This window comes from Carettochelys insculpta, chromosome 33 (assembly GCF_033958435.1).
Source record: "Carettochelys insculpta isolate YL-2023 chromosome 33, ASM3395843v1, whole genome shotgun sequence".
Classification (NCBI taxonomy): Eukaryota; Metazoa; Chordata; order Testudines; family Carettochelyidae; genus Carettochelys; species Carettochelys insculpta.
The window spans coordinates 809028-828353 of NC_134169.1; the positions used below are offsets into that span (position 1 = coordinate 809028).

General features: G+C 50.9%; 3 non-coding genes across 3 annotated transcripts; 1 reads left to right on the forward strand and 2 right to left on the reverse strand.

Annotated features, from left to right (window-relative positions):
- Window positions 1-5315: 5315 nt before the first annotated feature.
- TRNAI-UAU (transfer RNA isoleucine (anticodon UAU)) lies at window positions 5316-5408 on the reverse strand. The gene is given in 2 exon segments: window positions 5316-5351; window positions 5371-5408. It is a non-coding gene; the product is annotated as a tRNA-Ile (tRNA).
- A 3994-nt stretch (window positions 5409-9402) lies between these two features.
- Window positions 9403-9475, forward strand: TRNAF-GAA (transfer RNA phenylalanine (anticodon GAA)). Its single transcript has one exon. It is a non-coding gene; the product is annotated as a tRNA-Phe (tRNA).
- A 5193-nt stretch (window positions 9476-14668) lies between these two features.
- On the reverse strand, window positions 14669-14741 carry TRNAA-CGC (transfer RNA alanine (anticodon CGC)). Its single transcript has one exon. It is a non-coding gene; the product is annotated as a tRNA-Ala (tRNA).
- Between the last annotated feature and the right edge of the window lie 4585 nt (window positions 14742-19326).

Consider the following 19326-nt stretch of genomic DNA (forward strand, 5'->3'; position numbering starts at 1 on the left):
GTCAACAAGCCCAGTTCCCTGCACGTTTCCTTGCTCACACTCCCCAAATGTCAATCGAAACTTCAGTAGCTGAGATTTATTCCCCACAAAGAGATCAGTTGTATGTGTTTCGAGGTGGAATTGGTGCAGGAGTCCAGAACTGTTACAAGAGAAATTCCAGTCTAATTCCTAAATGTGCTCATGCTGAGCCAGATTGGAAGGTTTCCCTTCCCCATAACTTCGAGCAGTTTGTGCTTCCTGGGATGCTTTTCCAATTAGGCCACGTCAAAGATTTCTTTGTCTTTCCAACATTGTTGCTGCCTTCAGTATTGGTACAGGAGGAGAGGAGAAATGATCATGTCAATGTCCCTTACTTTACATGCTCCACTGGGTGCCAGAAAGATCTTCGGTGTGTCTCAGAGCCAGGCACCTCAGGGCGAACAGCCTATTGAGCAGCTGCCTTTCATGGCAATTGTGAACCTGTCTCCTACATGTCCCTTCCTGGTGAATGGCCAGGGATGGTAACTTAACATCTAGGTGGGTGTGGGTCACTCCTTTGTTGCTAAAGCAGAATTAGTCCCTGGATGTTTCTCAAATTCACAACAAAGAAAGAACAAACACAAAGAAAGAGCAACTTCTTGTCTTCCAAAGTAAGAAATGTACATGTTTGAGAGAGAATTTTATCCCTCATTGTTTTTTTTTTACTTCAGTGGCCTAATGGATAAGGCCTTGGCTTTCTAAGCCAAGGATTGCGGGTTCAAATCCCACCTGGGGTGAAGCTCTCTGACCCTACTGTCAGTCTCAAGGTACATAAAAATGGGGGCTTTGAAAACCAGAGAGGAGCAATGGTGCATTAGCGGTACTTCCAGAAATGCATGTGGTTGCCTTTATGCAAATGAGTTGTTGCATATTCATATCACTTCCTTGTTTGCATCTGTGATGGGGTTCAGTCTTCCCCAAGCTCTGCACCCCATCTGCAGGCAGGAGTGACTCTTACTCAGCATGAGAAGAGCAGGTTTATTAGCTGACAGGACACAGCGTCTTACAGAAGAGTCAGTACAGCAGGCAGAGACAGCCAGTCCAATCCATGCTGGGGAGAGGAGGCCCTGAGGGCCCCCAGAGCTGGGTCCTTGCCCCCTCCTTTGTCTCTCTCCCTTCCAGCCCAGACTTAACTGCTTCCCAACTCCCAGTTTCAATCTGAACTCCTTGGGCTCCACCTCCCCCTTTGTCTGCAGTACAAAGGTGTTACCTGGTGAAAATGGGCCACTGTGGGAAAGGAAGAGACTCAAAGCTGTGGGTACCCAAGTGGCTCCTGTTACCACCTGCCTTCAGCCTGAGGAGACTGATGGAGTGAGCTCTCTCCCGCTGGCAGCACAAGCACTTTCCTCTTCCTGCCCTGGGCTTTGCCGTTCCTCTGTACGCAAGTGACAGACACTCTCTTTTGAGTCATTGATCTTCAGGCCCCTGCAGGACAAACCTGGCTTCCCCAGCTCCTTTTCCTCCCCATGTCCAGAGTGGTTTTACAAATGGAGTTTAATTAAACTTTCTCTCTCTGGAACAAAAACACAGTAAAGTCGCACTTTAAAGACAAAAAAAAAAATTTATTAAGTGAGCTTTCGTGGGACAGACCCACTTCTTCAGACCAGAGCCATAGCAGAACACACTCAATATTTAAGGCACAGAGAACCAAAAATAGTCATCATGGTTGACAAATCAGAAAAAAATTATTATCAAGGTCAGCAAATCAGAGAGCAGAGGGGTGGAGTTGGGGGTTGGGAGTCAAGTATTAGATGAAGCCAAGTATGCAAAAGCGCCCCATAGTATCTCAGAAAATTTGCATCCTGATTCAAACCGCATGTTAATGTGTCGAATTTGAATACGAAAGAGAGTTCAGCAGTCTCTTTTTCCAAAGCAGACTGAACATTCTTCTTTGTCTGAGAGAGTTTGAAGTTGTCAACTCTGATTGTTGTTTTTGGTTCTCTGTGCCTTATACATTGAGTCTGTTCTGGTCCGGCTCTGGTCTGAAGAAGTGGGTCTGTCCCACGAAAGCTCATCTGATAAATTATTTTGTTAGTCTTCAAAGTTCTACTTCACTGCTTTTTTGTTTGGATAGTATACAGACTAGCACGGCTTTCTCTCTGTTACTTTCTCTCTCCAGGGGCACCCTACAGCTGCCCCCGCACTGACCTGGCTTCTCCCACCCACAGAGCTACCGCAGCTTAGGGAGGCAGATGATTTGTGCATGAAGGGCCTGGAGCCTCAGCAGTGATTACAAAGAAGTAGGGGAGAACCTAGTGACGGATACCACGTTATCCAACAGGTATTGCTGGGTTTGCGTTCAGTGTCAGTAACTCCTCTCTGGGTGCTTCCATACAAGCCCCCTCCATCCAATGGGGTGTGCTAAGCAGGCATGTCGGAGGAGACGAATGAGGTGCTGTGATGCATATGTAGCACTTCATAAGCATAATGGCCACCTTGGGAACTTCAAAGTTGCTGACCTTGAGGCACTGACAGGCAGTGTAGCAGCAGGCGCTTCGAAGTACCTGCCGAACATCCAAGGTCCCTTACTCCCAACAGTAGGCTGCAGCAGCTAGCTCATCAGACCGAGATACAGAGATGTTCAATGTGGTATTCCAGTTCCACTTCCCCTCATCACAAGAGGGCCAATGGAATCCTCCAAATCCTCCAATCCCCCAAGTTCAAAATAACGTATCTCCAAATATGCAAAATGTGTAAGTTATTTTGAGATCCACCTGCAGCCTTTCTCTCAGTTACAACCGCTCAGCCTTTCCGGGCCTTTCCTCTTCCTTGTTTGTTGCCAATCCCAAAATAGCCCCTACAGAGCAGAAGGCAGCTGGCCGTATGACACCTACGTTAGGTGTGACTGGTGCAGAGTCCCTGTCAAAGTCTCACCTGAGACTGTCCACGCAGCAAGTGGCAGCCAAACCAGAGCACTGTGCTTGGAGCCAGCCCCCGCGCCTCTCAGAGAAAGTTAATATCCAGCGGAGAAGACGACTGAACTGCACCAGAGGTGCTGTGGCTGCACCGGGGATGAAGACAGGTTCTCAGTGATCCCTATTTCTGGGTGTTACAAGCAGGGCAAAGAGGGTGTGGTGTAAGTGTTAGCCTGGTTGTCTTCCGAGCAGGTGGTCTGCGTTCAATGCCTGAGTTTCTTCCTTCCCTTCTGTAAACAGATCAGTTGGTTCAGTGGAAGGAACAAGAAAGAGCATGTTGGTTTGTGGGGTCTGCTTTGCTGGTTTTCAGCTTTCCAGTGCTGGCTGAGGAGGAAAGTGGGCCAGGCTGGTGGGTGGCTGAGCCAGGGGACAGACCACACCAGTGGGAAATGGTGGCATGACAACGACTTGCATTTACTCCAGCTAACTAAGTGCAGTGCCAGGTTTGTGGTGGCTGCTGGTGGAGGGGAGATAGTGGAGATTAGGAGGGGCCCCTCTCTCAGGAAAACAGTGGCTGGCTGAGTGGCAGGAGATTGCAGGAGGGTTTCAGCCACAGCCTCCCTCAGAGCAGCTGAGCTAAACACAGCAAAAAATTCCCCTTTGGCTGGGTCCGTGGGGAGGGCTTTGAACCAGTGGGGGACATGGGCCAATTTCCAGACGGTTCCTCTGAAGGTGAGATACTCTTTGTGAAGCTCCAGATGGCCTCATTCATTCAGCGTGAGGAAAAGTCACACACTCAGGTGTCCCTGTGGATAAAAAAGGCCCAGTCCTTGAACAGACAGAGATTTACAGCCAACACTCACTGTACCAGGAGGTCCCACTGAAATTTCAACTCAGATTACACAGTTAAGAATTCTGAGTGTTGCCCATTACACCAGGCAACCTGCAACTTAAGCCTTTTCTGGACAGTCTTGGGAGGCCGGTACCATGTACTCCTTGGCTAGCCAGACTCTCATGTGCACATTCCTTCAGAGAAAGGTCAAGTTGCTTCCACAAATGTCTCACAATTTTCCACTGGTAAACAGCAAAGTGGTGGAGCACTTGGCTGCAGCTGAAGAGGTCCCAAAAGCTCCTTTTCACAGGGTTTCCTGAAAAGAAATATCTTTTCATCTCCCTCTCCAGTATGTGGGGGGTTACACTAGATGTTTGAACTGGATTTAAACATTTAACATTTTCCTCTGCAAATGTACCAGCCCAAAATGGGGGGAGACTGTTTTGGAATGACAACAGCAGAAAGGGATCTAGGGGAAATAGTGGACCAAAATCTAAATATGAGCCAACAGTGTGATGCTGTTCCAAAAAAAGCAAACATGATTGTGGGATGCATTCACAGGTCTGTTGTGAACAAGACACAAGAAGTCATTCTTCTGCTGTACTGTGCGCTGAATCAGCCTCAGCTGGAGTATTGTGTCCGGTTCTGGGCACTTCACTTCAAGAAAGATGTGGAGAAATCAGAGAGGGTCCAGAAAAGAGACACAAGAATGATTAAAGGTCTAGAGAAAATCATGAATGGTGTGGAGAAGGTGAATATTGAAAAGTTATTTTCTTGTTCCCATAATATAAGAACTAGAGGACACCAAATGTAATTAATGGGTAGTAGGTTCAAAACTAATAAAAGAAAATTTTTCTTCACAGAGTGCACAGTTAACCTGTGGAACTCCTTGCTGGAGGAGGCTGTGAAGGCCAGCACTCTAACAGAATTTAAAAAACAGCTTGATACATTTTTGGAGGTCAGGTCCATAAATGGCTGTTAGCCAATCGTAAAGTTTGGTGTCCCTAGCCTTTAGTCAAAGGCTGGAGACAGATGGCAGGAGACAAATCGCTTGATCATTGTCTTCAGTTCACCTCCTTTGGGGCACCTGGCCCTGGCCACTGTTGGCAGGCAGGATACTGGGCTGGATGGACCTTTGGTCTGACCCAGTATGGCCGTTCTTATGTTCTTAGAATGTGACCTATGAAGACAGGCTGGAAGAACTGGGCTTGTTTAGTTTGGAAAAGAGAAGATTGAGGGGGAATTTGAAAGCGGTTTTCAGATATCAGAAGGTGTGTCACAAGGAGGAGGGAGAAAACTTGTTCTTTTTGGCCTCTGAGGATAGAACAAGAGACAATGGACTTAAACTGCAGGAAGGAAGGTCTAGGTTGGACATTAGGAAAAAGTTCCCAACTGTCAGGGTGGTCAAACAGTGTAATAAATTGCCAAGGGAGGTTGTGGAATCTCTACCTCTGGAGATATTTAAGAACAGGTTACAGAAGTGTCTATCAGGGATGGTCTAGACAGTATTTTGTCCTGCCATGAGCGCAGCGGCCTGGACTCGCTGGCCTCTCGAGGTCCCTTCCAGTCAAAGTATTTGATGATTCAGAGCCAACCAGGTGAAAAAGCAATGCTCCAGGTGAGGTTTGAACTCACAACCTCAGCATGTCTAGGGCAGTACTGCTCTATAAGTACTGTGCGCTAACCCATTGCGCCACTGGAGCTGTGCTTTTAAAAGGACCAATGTGCCTTAGGGGTCAGGTCATATTTCAGCAGCAGGACCTGTTTGGACAGGTCACAGGCCCTCACCTCCATCGCATCCATGTTGCCAAATGCCGCTATGGCCTTGGGACCCAGTGGGGGAGTCACAGAGCAGAATCTGTCTGGGGGGCCAGTCTGGGGCAGATCACAAACCCTCTCCAAGGCTGTGACATGGCATCAGGATCCTTCCCCCTCTTTACACTGGGGCAGCAGCTTGGGGCCCATCCCCACTTACCCCCACTCAGCCCCCTTGGCTGCCTCTCCTCCAACTCCAGCTTGTGCTTCTGCTATTCCACACAGCTGCTGTGTATAAGGCACTAAAAGGGCTCCTCCGCTGAGAGGAATAAGGGGATTTAGAAAGGAGTTGGGTCCTTTCGAAAAGGACCCCCGTGTAGCTGTGCTGAGCCATGTGCTTTCGAAGGTAGCGCTTTCAAAGTGCTGCAGCTGGAAGCGTCCTAATGCTAACGAAGTGCTGAATATTCAATTCAGCACTTCATCAGTAATCTTCAAAATGGCCATCTGCATGGGCATTTCAAAGTTGTGGCCAAGTGTGGCCACAGCCCAAGTGGATGGGAGAGCCGTCCCCCACTCACATGAAACCAGCCTCCCTGAGTGAAGGCAGCTCTGTGCGTGGGAGGAGCCAGGTGAGTAGGGGGAAGCTGTGGTGTGCACCTGGGGAGAGAAAGTTTAAAAAAAAAACCATTTGTAAAACCCCTGAGGGCTGGGACAGTAAATGGAATCTGGGGAACAAAGGTTTGTCCAAAGGGGCCGGAAGATCAGTGGCACAAGCAAGAGTGAAATGTGGGGGTAGGTCAGGGTCACAAACAGCTTATGTTATTTCTTATGATCCAGGCACACGGACAGTCCAGACAGAATGCACAGCACTGGGGCAAGTGAGGTGGGAGGAGGGTAGATTGGTGGAGTCTGATCTGCACACGGCAGAGGGGACAGGAAGTGAAAGGGGTTTTTTCGTTCCTCTCATCCTCAATGTCCTGTCGGCGGCAAATCCAGCTTCCCTCGGGCACAATGTCTGTGCTGGGGAACGGGAAGGGGTTGTTGTGGGCAGTCCAGCAGAGTGGGTCGGCCCCCACAAAAGCTCATCACTTGATAAATTAGTTTGGTTGTCTTTAAAGTGCTCCAGGACTGCTCTTTGGCTGATGACACAGACTAATACAGATACCTCCATGTCAGGACCCACCAGTGAAGTGAGGGGGCACCAAGGCATAACTGGGTAAAGCACCTGCTTTGTAAATGGGAGATCCTGGGTTCAACTCCCAGTGGTGCCTTATTAGACAGCTTGGACGACGTTCTCCTATATCTGTCTGGGGAACCACAGAGCCTTCCCTTGGCAATCGCAGTCATTGGCAGAGAAGGCAAAGGCTGATGGGAGAGGAGCATTGGGAAGAATCCAGTCACAGGCAAGAGCTCAGGCAAAGGCAGGTGTAAGAGGTGTTGGGAAGGTGGCTCCTCTGAAGGCAAGAACAGAGGCTGATCCTCCCAGCCCTGTGGTTCTCTGGGGCTGGCTGCAGGTGCAGGAGGGCAGGAGAGGGAGAGTTACTCTCCTCTCACATCCCTCTGTTTGTCACTGACAAAACGCAAACAAGTTAGGAGAAAAGTCCCAGAGAGGTGCTGTGGCTGCTCTGGCCATGGACCTCCCAGGTAAGTGGAGATTAGGAAAGCAGCACCCAGTGGTGCCTGGACAAATCTTTCTGGCTGCCTCTCACCTGTTTGCAGCACCTCTGGGCTGTGCTGGAGCATGCAGAGAGCTGAAGGAGGCGGCTGCCACCACTCTGGAGGAAGAAGTAACAAACACTGACAGGTGGACAGCTGAGGTGGCTGCAGAGTGGGTGTGGGCAGCATGGGAGGAACCCCAAAGCCCTTTGTCACTTTCCCACCTTGCGGTTGTGCCCTGGGATTGCTGTTTAGTCTCAGCCTGTGGCCAGAACGATGCCATGCGAGAGGGAGGGAGCCACACACACGTCTGTGGTACTTGTGGTACCCGAGTGGGAGAAAGGGAAAGATGTTCAGTCCTGCCCCACACCGCTCACACAGGGGATGGGAACTGTGGTGGGAGTGGCAATAGCCTCAAGGGGCTCAGAAAGAGCCAAAGGTGGTAACTTGACCCTGTCACTGTCTAACATGAATCAGGGTAAACAGGGCTGCCAGGCTGGTCCAGGGTTGGTCTGAGACTGCCCAGAACCCAGCAAGGGTTTCCTACAAATTTCCTACACCTCATTAGCATAAGGTCACATGATTTGGAGACCAGAAGATGCTCCCCCAGACTCCTGAACATCATGTATAAGCTGGGCCCCTGAAAATTTTTGAGAAGAAGGGGCCTCTGGAAGGGCCCCCTGGGCCACACTTCTACATGGCATTTTGGAGTCCGGAAGAATGGTCTTCTGGACTCCAAATCATGTGATGTAATACTATTGACGCACAGGGAATTTGTATCCGTACCTCATAGCATCTTTCTCTCCATGTATTAGCATGGCAGTTCTGAAGGAAGTGACCTGTGTAGAAACCGCCTATGAGTCACCCTTTCTAGTAACTCAGGAACATTTGGGGGAAAAAAGCCCCAAGTTTAACCCAAACTGAAATGTTTCAAGGATTCCCAATTTTTCTACCATACTTCAGAACAAGCAATTGCTGTTAAAATTAACAGATATTACAAACGTAGAGGTATTTGTCGAGTGAACCCTATGCTTGCAATAGATTTATTTCAAAATATGAAAGAAGCATCTTTTAAAAAAAAACCACTTTGATATTTGCATAGGGTCCTCATTCCAGACAAGGTCACATTGACATGAAGGATTGTTGTGCATGATGATTTACTGTTAAATACTCTAAGAAGTCCTACAAGGCTCTGGTTCCCACTGAAAAACAGAATGTATTTTAAACCAAGAGGTGGTAAAACCCCAAAAACAGCTCAGTTACGGACACAACATTTTTAGGACTGTTAAGTGTCGTGATTTACTTTATAATCCTATAAGAAGGTCAGACAGGGCTCTAATTTCCAATGAAACAGGAAATAAATGGACTTTAAGCCAACATGAAAAAAATAGCCCAAAGAAAAAAGCCCAGTTGTGCAGGCATCTTAACTACCCCCATGCCCCACTCCCCTTCCCTTCAGAAAAGGAGAACAATGGGGGTGGGTGGGTTAATCAACCTGATAATTACAGACTTTTTTTGAACAAAGAGTTAAAATGGAACAAAAACTTCAGGGTTGTGGAGCCAGTTCTCTTTTCAAGAGAAACTGTCTTGAGCTGAGGTGCTGTTGGAGCTCAAGACCAGGTCTGTGGCTTGTTTTTAAATAGTCTTTTAACTCTCTCTGAACTCCCCTTATATAGTGACACAATAGGGTCATAGAAACATAGAATCTTCTCTTTTTTAAGTCACCCCATCTCAGCCTAGCAATGTGTATGCCCAGAACAGAATCCCATGGTTGAAGAAAACATAGCTCTCTGCAAAACCACACATTTATCTTCAATGATCCTGGACCTTTTCCTTCAACAAGGAGTACGGCCGAGAGCACCCGAGGACCTCTAGATGCTTCCTCATTCGGGGTCACTTCTTCAAAGGCTCTTCCTGGGGTTGTTTTGTCTTTGTAACTCTTGGCCTTTACAAATGAGTGGCCCTGCCTACTTCTTGCCCCTCACCAAAAGCTTGGGCACCATCCGGTCACACAATGATCCTGGGGCCAAGTGGGGACGGTGTGGAAAGAGACTCTTGTGGCAAAAGAGTCAAATCCCATCTCCTTCCTTGCCATCAGTATCCTGCCGTCCCCTGCGGTCACTGGGTGAACCCAGGAAGTAAGGCAGAAATGGGGCAAAAGAGGAACTCAAGCTGAAGGAAGCTGCCAACATTCCTCCTGCCTCCCAAGGACACTTGCGATCACATCAATAGCTGAGAAAAACATCTCCAATTTGAGGTGATGGCCTGAAAACCTCACAAACAGCTGCGGAAGTAGCTCAGTTGGGAGAGCATTAGACTGAAAATCTAAAGGTCCTTGGTTCAATCCCAAGCTTCAGCAGAGCTTTTCCAAACTTTGGCCAGAGAGCAATTAGTGACTGCGTGGGGCCTTGCTGCTGGCAAATGCTCCTGGAAAGGATATTTTTGGCACTATTGGGACACCAAGGCGCTAGCATGCTCTGCCTTTCTTCTCTTGCTCTTCCTGAGCAAGGGGAGGAATAAAGACCCCATTGTGCCCATTATGATCCAGGCAACTTCACAGATCTTGCTGAGTGTTCCCAAAAGTCCACTGCTCAACCCGATGAGTGAGTGAAAGGCAGCTCTTAGGCCCTCTCACCACCACTTTCTCCAGGTTGGCCCATCCAGGTGTCATGGCAAATGCCACACAGGTGGATGGCATTGCAGGGGAGGGTCAGAGGAACACAGCTGAGATTCTGTGGTGAATTTTTACCATTTTCCACTGGTAAAGAGTACAGCTTCGTGGCTGGAGCATTTGACTGCAGATGAAAAAGTCCCAGGTGCTCCTTCACAGATGGTTGTCTTAAGGGAAATAGATCTTCATCTCCAGTCCATTTGGGGTTTTCCCTGGATGTTTGAAATAGATTTAAACACTTATCATTTTCCTCTGCCAATGTACCAGCACTGAGCAAACCTATCCTTCAGCTGAGATCAGTTCCCAGCCTGCAAAGCTCAGGGTTCTGATCCATTGAACACACGAGGGTACTGTACATCACAGATATGCAGGGCCCTGCTCACAGTGGCCTGTGCTGGGCAGGAGAACCAGGCCCAAAGCCAGGGGGCTCAGGAATCTAACACACAAAGGCCACTTGGTTCAGACTGAGCTCACAGCACTTTGGCTTCATCACGCTCGTCCAGCAGCATCAGGGCCCACCGCAGGCACAGGAAGAAGCCTGTGTCTCTGACCAAGATACATTCAAATGGCAGGGGCAGAGCTGCTGGAAGCCCCCGAAAAGAACCCAGCCCAGGACCAGGCAAAGCCCTCCCACAGTGGGGGCTGCAGAAAGGGCCAACACATCTCAGAAAAGTTCCCAGCTGCAGAGCCCCAGGCCTTGGCCCAAAGCCCCCAAAGAAAGACATGAGTGAGCCATGCGAACACCAACCCCACAGCCAGGGGTTAGAAACTTGTTTCATGGCTCCTTCCCCACTCTAGGAAGAGAAATGGAGAAGTGGGGCCCATCAAAAGTACCTCCAAGACCTTATCTACCAGGTTTTGGTATAAACTTCCCTCCAAAAATTCTAAAAACCTTAGACTTTGGGGATAAAATTTGCTGCCACCAGCCAAGTAATAATAAGGAAACCGGGCAGAGACGACGTGGGAAATCTCAGCCCCAAAAGTAAGAACCAGGACACAAACATTAACCAATACCAGGTTAATAAAAAGAAAAAGGAAGAACTTTTATTATTACAACAATATTTGTGCTGCAAGCCTCATGACGAGATGGAAGAGTCACAAAGTAAAACACATGGGGAGTCTCCACCATGGGCCTAGAACTTAGTTACAAGGAGAGTAAAAGAACATTTCTAAAAAGTGCACAGACATCAGACCCCACTTCCCAAACCATAGAGCAATGAAGCCTAACGGATCTATCTAAACTTTACCCGACTCACAGAAGATTGGAGGGTCTGTTCTTGGAGGGAGATATTCTGTGTCTCTCTCCCTCATGGCTGGAAAGAAGAAGGAGGAAAAAGACAGAGAAGAGAAGAGGGAGGAGCCAAAATTCAATTCTTACCTCCATTCCTATAGGCCAACCCCACCTGGCTCAGGAGGTTAATCCTTTTACTTCCAGGCTGCTGGCTAACCCTCATGATCGTGACAACTTGCCTTGAGAATGAAAGGATGAGAGGTCCCTGGAGTGACTTCTGCCCCAAAAGGCTCATTTATGAGTTAACCCTGGGACTCCCAGAGAGGCCAGAGTCTGGAGGATGAGGGGTTTCTTACCTGGAACAGCAGCCTGACATGTTTCCTGCTGCTCAGATTGGCCATGAAAAAGATCGAAGATCAAGAACTGAACACTCAGAGGCACAAAACACATTCAGAGACCGGAACAAATTACAATCCTCAGAATGAATGAAACCAAAAGGTAACTGTGCCAGGGTATCCGCCCCCCATTGCTCTGGCTGTACCTGCAGGAAAAGGCAGGGAGGAGAGATTCATTGCTAGCAGGAGCAGATGGAGCTATAAGTCAGAGATGGAAGCTGGTAACACAGAGGCTCCTGGGGAAGGGCAGTCACTTTGCGGAACACCAGCTGGGAAACACGGGCCTGTGTGAACGTTGGCAAAAAAAGACATGTCAATGACACGACCGGAGCTGAACTGAGATCTTTGGGAGCTGGATGGAAGAAGTGTCTGGGAAATCCCAAAGCAGTAGTGCTGTGACATGGAGCCTCCCATCAGGAGCAGGTGCTTCCACCCTGGTGTGTGAGGGTTGCGACCTGGCACTAAGGGATGTGACCTTGAGAGAGATTAAAGATCTCAGGATGTGGAAGTTGGTGTTAAGCAGAAGTGCGTTGCATCTAATGGTGGGCAGTATGGAGTCCCCAGAGATGTAGCACAGGGAAACTGGGACATTGCAGAAAAGGAAGTCGAGGGTAACCACTCTGCTTTGTGGCAAACACCAGACACCAACCTCTGGACATAGCTTAGAAGGCCAGACCGCTTTCCATTGCACCACACATCTCTGGCACACAGAGACTAGGGACACCCAGCGTATGAGCTCCCCTCTCTCACTCTCCTGGCTAAGAACCATCCATGTCCCTCTCCCTTTATGTACTGGGACAGAGTTGTGCCCTTCACTCCACAGTGACACACCTCTGGGCCCCAGAATTCAAGGAAACAATTCCAGAACTATGAGAAAGATCCCGGCAGGGCAGAACATTTTGAAGAGAGACACAGACGGACAGTCAGACAGACAGAGAGACAGACAGATTATTTGGGTTCTTTTTTATGTACCTCTTTTGTTCCAGAGCCTTCGGGTGTGTTCACCCAAGGGGCTGCCGGGGTCAGGACATGAGCCCTGCAGAGCAGGGGTGGGTGTGGCAGTGACATCACAAGGACCTTTTGCAGAGCAGTCACTGATTGGTTAAAGGAGGTGGGGAGGTGATGACCTCACAGACAGTGCAGAACAATGGCCAGGTGGGACAGGCTGCAGGACAGGGGCCATCTCAGAGTCCCCCCCAGGGCTTTGCTGCAGGGAGTCTTTTTCTTGAGAGCTCTGCCCTGGAGGCTGGGGAGAGAATTCAGGGTGAGGAAGATGAGCGTGAGGAGAAGCCTCTTTGACGTGTTCTCCTTCCCCACCACTAACTGCGCTAGATGGCAGACGTCCCTGTGGGGAAGGTCGAGTCTGATCCAGCTGGTGCTGGGCAAATTGAAGGCAGGAAAACAACAGCTTAAGGTTCTGCAATCCCCAATGGAACCGCACAGTAAATGAATCAGGATTCTCCTTCCAGCTCCCTTGGCCCAGAGCTGGAAAGCGCAACAGTCTGTGAGCCACTAATGCCTTTTTCTCTGGAGCAGGGCTACCAGGCCATCTGCCACAGAAAAGTCTCTTGTAATGTGCAGTGCAGCTGTACATGAAAAAGAGACCTGTTCTACCGACTGCACTGGCTCCGCGCTGAGGTCAATTTTGTCAGCCTTAATTTGTTGTGTCGATATTGCGGGAAGTGTTTGGGAGAGCTGCAGCACCAGTGAGCGGCAAGATCAAGATTTCCAAATACAGCGTCTACACACAGGAAGCCTATTTCAGATGCAGCCATTGGACGCACTACGGCTCATTTCAAAATGGGCTCCAGTCCTTGTCTTAGCAGCCCCTGTTCCCAAGAGCTGCTCTTACTCGTACAATGAGGTTTACGCCTTTCAAAATAAGCCAACCCCAATTTATTTCTGAATTATTTCAAAGCAGCGGTTGCCTTGTGTAGACGCTGGGATAGTTATTTTGAAATAGCTTTGCTGTGTAGAACCCCCTTATGAACCCAGGGCTGTGACAGGCACAGCAGCAGCTGCTCAGAAGACACCCAGCACTGCAAGTCAGGTTGTCACTCACCAGCACCCCAGTGACAGGGGATTTGGAATGGTAAATGAGTGAGGGGAGTAAAGGGCAGAGCCTCCCCCACACCCAGCAAAGCATCTGCATCCTGCCAGCTCCTCTCAGCAGGACTCTGGCCTGCTCCCTACAAGCCACTCAACCTCTTTCCTTGATCTTTGGCCCTTGCTGTCTCTAGCAGTCAAGCAAAGGGGAACAGACCAGCACCCTGAAGCTGTCTCCGAGGTAGCAAAGGGCTGAGTGTTAACCAAACAAGCCAGCCAACCCACAGAGGACCAGGCTTCTCCGAGGTGCTTTCAGAAAGGAGCAACTGGCAGTTGCAAGGACAGTATTACCCCTGCAGTGAGATCGCTGTCCCTCCCCCACAGCTCAGCATCCCACCTGCGCATTCCCAAACCCCCTCCCACCACCATCCTGAGCCCCAACCTGGCTCCCCCGCCCCCAGCCCCAGTCTGTGTCTCCCATTCCCCACTGCCCTGAGCCCTGGCTAGGAATTCCCTCAGACCCTGCTGCCCCTCACCCCCTGTCCTAGGCCCCTGCCGGGTGTTTCCTCAGACCCTGCCTATCCCCTACCCCCACTGCCCTGAGAACGACACTAACAAGGCCCATGTTCCCTGCCAGAGGGGTCACAGCATCACCACCTGCTGCAACGTGCTTCCTCTGGAGGGACCCCAGCCTGCTGCCTGCTGCTGAGCTCAGCTGCTCCCAGCTCACCCAGAGCACAGGGCCCTAGACCAGCAGCTGCCCTGTCTGCTCTCCTACCCACAGACACAGAGCCCACAGGAGCAGACCCCACAGCTGCCACCCCAACTCCAGAACCTCTGTGTATGCAGCACTCAGCCTGAACACCAAATGACACACCTGCAACTTGTTCCTACCTACTGCAGGGGTATCTCCCTATGAGGTAAATGGCTCACGTGTGCATCACCACTTTCTCTCAGCAGAGGCAGTCCATGGCCACGGCCTCCTCTTTCATATCCAGCCTCCACATCAAATGTGTGTCTGTTCCCACCAGGTGGGAGAGGAGATGCTCAAAGTGCTCTCTTGAGCCCTTGCACACAGCTCAGCTCAGCGAGCTACAGATCCCCCCCCTGTACATTGAGAGCTTTCTGGGGGGTCACCGAGAAGGAGGAGGAAGGAGGCACTGCTCTCACGCTGCCTTGGAAGAAAAGTGTGGAAAATGGAGTAGTCATTGGAGAATGTGGGTATCGATCCCACTACCTCTTGCATGCGAAGCAAGCGCTCTACCATTTGAGCTAATTCCCCTGACTATATGCCAAATTTGTGCCCCAGCCCCCTCACTGTTGAGTCCATATGTCCCTGCAGCTCCCTGGCTCCTTTCCTAAGACGACACTTGTAAGACCCGTTCCTACCAGCTGGCTGGCTGAGCTGTTCAGACAGTGCTGCTAATAATGCCAAAATGACAGTTTCCAGCTCTAGGTGAGCCCTTGGGGCATCTTGACTAAGTGGCCTGGCTGCTCTGGACAGGGAGGTTCCTGTGGCTTTGTAGTGCCTGGTGTCCTCTGCACATGTTCTGGGGGCTGTGTCCCCTCCCTGGACTCAGCTTGATTAAGCTCCGTGGGCAGGTGAGGTACATGTAACGGGTGACTCTGTGAACTGCAGAGGTCTGTAGCATGCGGTGCTTTGGCAGATGCTTCATTTCTGAGAGCAGCTGCAGTGGAGAGTTAGTGGTCTGTGGGAGGAGGGGTTTCCTCTGGGGCATATTTTTAACCTTTTACTGAATAGCCAAGTCTGTCATTTATTTCTCAAGCCATTTTCAGAGTGTCCCATCTGGGTGTGTTTAACAGCTGGAGCTGTTAGAATGGGTGATTAAACAGAGGTCCTGAAATGGGGCGTTAATATTCTTTTTAGAATGACATCATATGAAATAATCATCAGACTCATTGCTCCTTGTCAGTTATCAGCTGCTTAAATCTGATTGTCTTCCCTACCTATGAGCTGTTCCAAATATGTATTTACAACAAAGATATTTATTTGTACCCATGAGGCAAATCTACACAACACTATCATTGCTGTCACCCATGAAAAATTCATTCCGCCCAAAAGGAAATTCCTCCAGCCCGAGGATGGGCAATGTCTGAGGGAACACGGATGTGGCCTTGGTTCTCTGGTGGCTGAGAAAGGAAGGGATGAGGGCTGCAGAGGTTGAGGCTCATTGGCTGCTGCCCTCCCACAATGGCTAGACCACTGGATGGAAGCAGTACAGAAACTGTTATTCTAGATAGTTCTGCAGAAACCTTTTCTCCGTCCCCTGGAATTGAATGGGAGGAGGAAGGTGAGGAATCTTCCATGTTACACCACTGAAGGGGACAATGCTACTCCTTTTGCCTGACACCTCTCAGATATTCATGTGATTTTTCTGGCCAAGGTTGGGAAACTGATTTATTCAGCCTAGTGCACTCCCCTGTGGGAACAAGAGCCCCCAGAATGCAGGTGGGCGCCTCCACTTTGGTCTTCATTTCAACTCCTCTCTTGTGGAACCTATGTACTAAAAGTGAGTCCAAAAGGCCTTCTGAGCCACGCTCAGACAGGAGGAGGTGGTGGTAAGAGTCTTGTTTCAGCCAGCTGGCAGTTTACTCTGCTGCTCTACAAGCCTGCAACAAATTTTTTGCAATTGGGGTCGGTAATTGGGTGGCTCTCACCATTTGACTGTCAACATTTTCTCCCTTTCTTATTTCTGAAGAAAGCTTTCGAATTTAGATTGTGCGGTATTCGCACAGTCTGCTCTTTTGGGTAAGAAGCTGAGAGGGAAGGCTGCTTCCAGTTGTAAGGAAACTCACACAAAGGTAGTCAGTAGCAGACTCTTAATAGCACCATTCCTGGGTGCGCTTGAATCACCGTCTTTCCAGTTAACAGCCACAGGACCACCACATGGCTGCAAAGCCACTCGCCAGCAGAATACTTGCCCTCTGCCAGCGTCAGTGCAGGATACTCACCAGATTGCATGCTGGGTAAAGCCTTCACAGCTGAGTGGAGCGGCATAGCACAGGTGTGCTGTGCCCAGAACCCAGTGGTCAAGGGATGAAAATAGTTCTCTGCCAGCTGTAGAGACTTTGAAGACAGCAGCCTGCCCCACTTCTGCTGCAAGGCTGCGTCAAAAACTTTGTGACTGGGGTCTGCAATTTGATTGTTTTGGCAATTTTACCCTCCACCTCGTCTTTCTTCTTCTTAATAAACACAAAAGGATTGGCCCAGTGGGCTCTTTTGGGAAAGACCTTCTGGGTACCTTGACCTGGGGCTGTGGCAGGTCCTTTGGAACTGGAAGAACCTGGGTGGATTTGGTGAGATTGGTTTACGTCTGGGTGAGGAGGATACGGGCTGTGGCACAAGGGAAGGTGGGTGTGCAAGAAAACTGCTTGTGTGACTTCTTGCTGGCCAGGCTGGCAACAGATGTGCTCTTTGTGACTGATTTGGTGCCATGTGGGGAGAACACCCAGTGCTGGGATGGAAGTAGCCCTGTGTAGCAAAGGGGTGTTGCACCCCCATCCCCAGCAGAAGGGGACGCCTGCTGGAGGCCTCAGTGGGTGAGCCCAGAACACCTGCGCCCAGCCCCACAGAGACTGACACAGGAGACAGGACATGCTCATGACAGGACCCAGGGCTCACTAAAAGGGTGGCCTCTACGCCAAGCAGAGGAGTCTGGCTGAGGTCCTGGAATCAGGAGACAAAGACCATACACCCAGGTGGCTGATTGGCCAGAAGGGCCCACCTGCTGCTTTGACATGACCCCAGAGGTGGAGATGACCCTCCTGCTTACCTGCTACTCAGAGGTCCTGGACTGACCTGAGCTCTCTGCCCCTCTATGAAGTCACTCCAGGGAAGGTCCTGATCTGCTGGCTGCCAGCTACCTGTGCATCCCAGACCGACCCAGGGGTCCAGAACCATCCTGAGCCTACAGCTCTACTGTCACTGCACTAGCCCAATGACGTAGGCATGCCCGACTTTCCAGACCCGATGGCGGCGACTTACCCAGACGACAAAGAACTGCCCAACCTCCCAGATAACACGGCGTGGGACCTTGAGACAAGGGAGGTGGAGGTAGGAAGCAGCCGGGGGAACGCCCCATCAGAGCCCATGTCGATGTGTTTTGGGGGATCCCCGCTGACCAGAGCTGGTGTGCCTGTGCCCCCTCCCCATCTCCTTTGCCTCTCCCAACCCAGAGTGCCTTGGTGGTGTGCTTGGTGCTGTACCCTGCTTCAGGGGAAACCCACTGGCAAACTGTTTGAACCGCTCCGCCCTGCCCCTGCCCCAGGGCTCTTATATTGTTTGGACTGCCCCGCCCTGCGAACAAGCTACTGAGGCTGATTAAACGCCGCCCAGCCCTGCCCCAGGCCCAGGGCTTCTACACAGACTGGCTGTGTAGAGGCTGAGTCTGACTAAGGGACTGCCCTAGGGCTGGGGCTTCTACCTTGACTGCCCACCTGCAGCCCTGTTAAATGGGACTGGGGCCCATGGAGACTGCTGTCTGCCCAGAACCAGGCAGTGCCTTGGTTTGGAGAGGTCTTGTGGCCTGCTCCACCCCAGAGGGAGCGCACATGCCTGACCCAACCTCTACACCCAGTTTGAAGCAATTTGCCCTGGTTTGGCTCTCTCAGCTGTACCCAGAGTATCCTCCTGTCTTACAGACACATGAAGAGAGAGAGAGATCCAGTGTATGGAGAGGTTCCTGGCCACCCTGTCCCAGTGACCCCTGCCTGCCTTGGGGACAGGTGCTTCTCGGCCCAGGTTAGGGAGTGTCGGCTGGGATATCTCGGCACAGCTAATTCAACACACTGCATGAGTCCAGGAAAGGTGGTATCATTGCACGTGGGTTCTCCCTGGGCCCTCTTCTCTGCAACAGTGAGGTCCTGGGTGTCCTCCTCACCCCGGCTGCCACCCTCAGCCACCCCCTCCCAGACAGCCACCCACCCAAAGCTCCTCCTTCACAGGCCAGCTCTGCGCCTTGGCTGTGCGGGGAGGAACCAATGGTCACATGGCAGCTCCACCCAGGCGCAGCCAGTGTCTCCCAGGACAGGACAGAGCAGGCCCGGCTCAGGCAGTGCTGCTGCGTTAGCTCAGTGGGTTTATTGAGGACACAGGCACAGCTGACAGCAGGGTCACTGGAACAGCCTGGCCCAGAGCTCCTGGCGCAGGGCTGGGAGCGTCTCACCAGGGAAGAACTTCCCCTTCCCAGTTCCCAAAGGCCCCATTGTCCTTCTCGCAGAGCGTGGAGAGCACGTGCAGCATCCCTCGGACACTCGCCTCCGCCGTCAGTAGAGCCTGCGGGGGGGAAGCAGAGTTAGGGGGGAGCCTGCCCTGGGACTGACTCAGGACACCAGGGGCCCACAGGCAGGGTCCAGCTGGCATTCCCTTGAATTGTCCCACACCCGAGTGGCATGAATTTTCTTATGTGTGTCGAGGTGAGGGGGTGCAACACGCAGCTGACGTGTGACTCCTCCCCTTCACCCTGGTGCACATAACACAATTCATGTGGTGGGAGTGCGGCCAAGGGGTCTGAGTGGGGGAAGGGCTCTGGGCTGGGACAGAGGGTTGGGGTACAGAAGTGTGAGGGCTCTGGCTGGGAGTTTGGGCTTTAGGGAGGTGCCAGACATTAGGGATTCAGGCTTCCAGAAGGGAGCTCTGGGTGTGGAAGGATCTCAGGACTGTGGGTGGGTGTGAGGATGGGGGTCCAGGCTCTGAGGTGTTGTCCTGGAGTGGGTTTAGGCTCTGGGTAGCGAGTGGGGTGTAGAAGAGATCCAGGGTCCTGGCTGAGACTTGGGTTTTGGGGTACATGAGGACACTGGATGGAGATCACAGATATGACCCCTATGGAAGTACCTGCAAGCTGGTG